The sequence below is a fragment of the Callospermophilus lateralis genome, chromosome 7, assembly GCF_048772815.1.
Source record: "Callospermophilus lateralis isolate mCalLat2 chromosome 7, mCalLat2.hap1, whole genome shotgun sequence".
Lineage (NCBI taxonomy): Eukaryota > Metazoa > Chordata > Mammalia > Rodentia > Sciuridae > Callospermophilus > Callospermophilus lateralis.
This window is the reverse complement of record NC_135311.1, coordinates 39,068,733-39,072,946: the sequence shown is the minus strand read 5'-3', so window position 1 is coordinate 39,072,946 and position 4,214 is coordinate 39,068,733.

Here is a 4,214-nt window from a genome sequence, read left to right as displayed (position 1 = left end):
TATATAAAAGTATTTTATAAGATTTGGGGTTCTCAATTTTGACCACATTATTTGGTAGTTTATATTTCCTGCATCAATTATGGAGTTCTTTCCTCTTTGGATATAATCTACTTAAAGTTTACCTTCTATCCTGACTATAAATAAGCAAGATTTATGAAACTAGCTCTGCTAGAATTTTTTTAAAATTTTTCTGTTGTATCTTGCTTCTCTAACATCCAGAAAAATAACAATTTATTCATGAATATTTCATTTTTTGCCTGCCATTTGACAATATGCAGACATCTTGAAAAACTTTATGTTCTCTTTCTTCTGTTTAAAAGTTGTGAAATTGGGGACAGTAAACACTGTGTATTACTGATATCCTTCATTCTCACACTTTTAAGACCCTCTGGATTCTGATTTAATCACAAATTCAGAATCTTTAAATATGCTTTGCTGGTAATGTTCTGAGAGATGAAAATGAATTAATTCATAAGAAGTATTGATGTGATGATATTTGATACTACATGATCTTTCCAAAAAAAAAATACTATTCGATTTCTTTTAAAAAAAAATAAGCCTTTTTTTTTGTTTTCTTTGCAGGACTTGGGAGACCTATTGACCAGATAAATTTTGACTTTTGTGTAAACTGGGATATCATTGAGAGCTATGAAAGTGTTTAAGTTGTTTCTAACAAACTGTGTTTCTAATCAACTATGTTTTCATGTGTTTCTTTGAATATGATTTCCTGTTCTCCAATATGAGAAGTCAGCCTCTATTTTCCCTGTTGGTTGAGGGATATATGTCATCCTGCGCTGAATGTTGACGTTCATAAATGCAACCATGTGGGGCTGGGGATGTGGCTCAAGCTGTAGAAAGCTCACCTAGCATTCGTGGGGCCTGGGTTTGATCCTCAGCACCACATACAAAACAAAGATGCTGTGTATGCCCAAAACTAAAAAAAAAAGTAAATATTAAAAAATTCTATCTCTCTCTCTCTCACACACACACACTCTCTCTCTCACTCTTTCTTTAAGAAAAATAAATAAATAAGGTAAATGCAACCATGTATGATTTGACATTGTAAATCAGAAACATTTAGGTTCATGTTACAGTTTTTTTCTAGTTAGCTAATGAGAGACATGGGTACCTCTGAGAAATGGGTTGTTAACTGGCAAATTAAGTAAGAAAGATTCCTAGAAACAGTCCCTTCTCATGTTCACAGAGGTACATTTATGAGGAAAGGGTTTCAAGAAAAGTTTTCAGCAGAATTGTTGTTTATTTTCTTAAAAACTGTGATGACATTTTTGTCACCATAAGATTCATGTCCTCTTCCTACTTTCAGGAGACAATCAGTGGAGCTGCACTTGCCTCAGCCTATAAAGCCAGCACTTCCTGCCAAATCAATGGACTGATAGACAGGCTCAAGTGTTTCCAAGTTGTCAGCCCAGTGATGGCAGCATAGTGTAATGATTTACAATAATGATTTTCTATGGGAAACCTTTCCATTTATTAACCTTTAATTTACCCAAAGGGAATGGTCTGCCAATTGGTATTTATAATTATATTTAGTAATGTGATCACCATGATTAAATAAAGAAAAAAATAAGTGATCACTGGTATAATAATAAATGTGATTTGGGCTATACATACAAAACCATTTCAATCAATAAGACAATTATAAATTAGTTCAGTATGTTCCCATTTTAAATTAAGTGCATGCAGTGATGAAGGTTATTTAAACATTACCCTTAAAATGTCTTAGAAATTGAATGTGTGATATGTATTTTATTAAATATAATATACTAAATGCATTAAATTTAATATAATAGCATGTATGAACAAACATAAAATAACTGAATGCACAGAGCAATATTTCACAAGAATCAAAAAAAGGCAAGTTGGTATATGATGAAGCAGTTTTTAGATTTCTATGGTAGAACTAAATAGGAACCATAGCAAGAAATTATTGCTTTGGATTGAATGGGAATGCAGACCTCTGATTTCTCAGATGAAATGAAAAGTAACTAGCTAAAAGTAGACATGTCCACCCTTTTATTACAGTGTCCATATATTTAGGAGTGTTTTCATTGTGGTTGGAATATTGTTTCTTCTGCAGCATTCTAGAAACCTGTGAGTGCAATGCACTTCAGCCACAATTACTCCTGTTCTTCTGCCACCCCATCTCCCCCCTCACATTAAGACTCAAGTAGATCTTCTCATCTAACAGCAATTTAAAAGTTGGTTTTGATTTGAATATTCTCTTCATTCTACAGTGGAGATATTCTTTGAAAATACAATGTTTATTGATAACCTCAAGCTATTTGATGATGTCAGAAGTTTGAGATTTGGGCACATCCTTCCAGACTCATCTTTGAATTCTGATGGAATTAACTATTTTGCTGCATGGGCAACAGAGAGTTTCAACTCTGGGCAATTGTACTGGGAATTAGATATGAAGGACCCTTTGGACTGGGCTGTAGGAGTCTGTAAGGATTCCTGGATAAGAAGAATGGCACAGTGATTGAATCCTAAGACAGGTTTCTTCTCCTTTTTTTGAAGGAAGATGATGACCATAGTCTCTTCACAACCTCCCCAGTGCTTTCTCACTACATAGAGAAGCCTCAGGGCCGGGTTGGTGTGTTTCTTGATTTGAAAGTGAAAGTGTGAGTTTTGTGAATGTTGCCAAGAGTTCTTTTATATGGCGGTACCTGGTACTCTTCTGGCTCTTTGAATTTCCCAGTCAGGCTTTTTGTTCACACTGGACACAAGTGAACAGGGAGAAGTCAGAAACTCTATGCCTGGGGAATTTACATTTCGGGCAGCCCTTCCTAGTTGAAGTTTACAATACTGTACTTTCGTGCTTTTTATTTAATTTGTACTTGATCCAAACATGGTGGCACATCCCTATTAATTCACACAATTTGGTTAGTTTGGGAGTCTGATGTAGAAGGACTTCAAGTTTGAGGCCAGCCTGGGCAACTTAGCAAGACCCTGTCTCAAAATTATTAAAAATAATAATAAGAAGAAGAAGAAGAAAAAGGACTGGGAATGTAGTTCTTTGATAGAATACCCCTATGTTTAATACCCAATGAAAAAATTAAAATGGCATTTGGTTGAAAATAAATTTCTTTTTAAATATAAAGACAGTGTAAATTACCAAACTGTGTTGACTCATTTTTTTTTCCTTTTAATGATGGTCATCTTTTGTGGAACATAAAATGACTGGCAAACCATGTGTTCCAGATGCACTACATGCTGTGACTGCTTGCATGTTTTGTGAATTTGTCAGTTTTAAGATTGCATAATTTTATGATTTAAGCTGAATGACATTTTGTAGGATAAATTTTTATATCATTGTCTGTAATAAAAATTATTTTGATGTTTTCATCTTTCTATTGATCTAAGAAAATATAATTTATTTTTCCTCGGGAAATGAAAACAAAGGGAGTTCTTTCTCAAACTCAGGACAAGGACTCATTTTTCATTGAAGCCAGTAAATTTGGACCTTCCTCTTTCCCTTATATTTCCTAAAATATTTTAAAGGAGTTTTATGTTAACAGCAAAACTGAAAGGAAATTAAAAAATTACATGTATTAACTGCCCCCTCTTTGTAAATACAAGTGTGTAGCTTCACTTGTTTCCAGCATCCCTAGTCAGAAGGATACATTTGTTAAAACCAATGAAATTATTTAATGCACAGACTATGTGGATATCACATACTTTTAATATCATATAATGAGGAAAGAAGTTTTTATGTGTTCTTTCTTTCTAAAATTATATCTCCAGTCTATCTATTAGAAAAATAGCTGCAAACCAAAACTGAAGATCATTTTACAAAAGACCTATGTAGTATTCCTCAAAATTGTGAAGGTCATGAAAGTAAAAAGAAGATCATTCAACTCAAACCAAAGGAGATGTGAGAGTAAATTCAATGCTCCATTCTAGGTTGGATCATGGAATAGAACATCGGATGTTTATATAGAAGCTGGTGAAATCTGAAAAATGTCTGACTTCAGTTTGTGATAACCTCCCAATTTAAGATTCCTATTTTTGCAAATTGTGCCATGGAAATGTATGATCATTTTAGGGGAGAAACAAACTTGGCATGGAAATACAAATTCATTCCATCACATTTTTAACATCTCTTTAAATATAAAATGTTTTCAAGTTAAATTTGAAAAGTTTTAGAACAAATATCTATATGTCCATGCTCCATGACATGCTTATGTTGT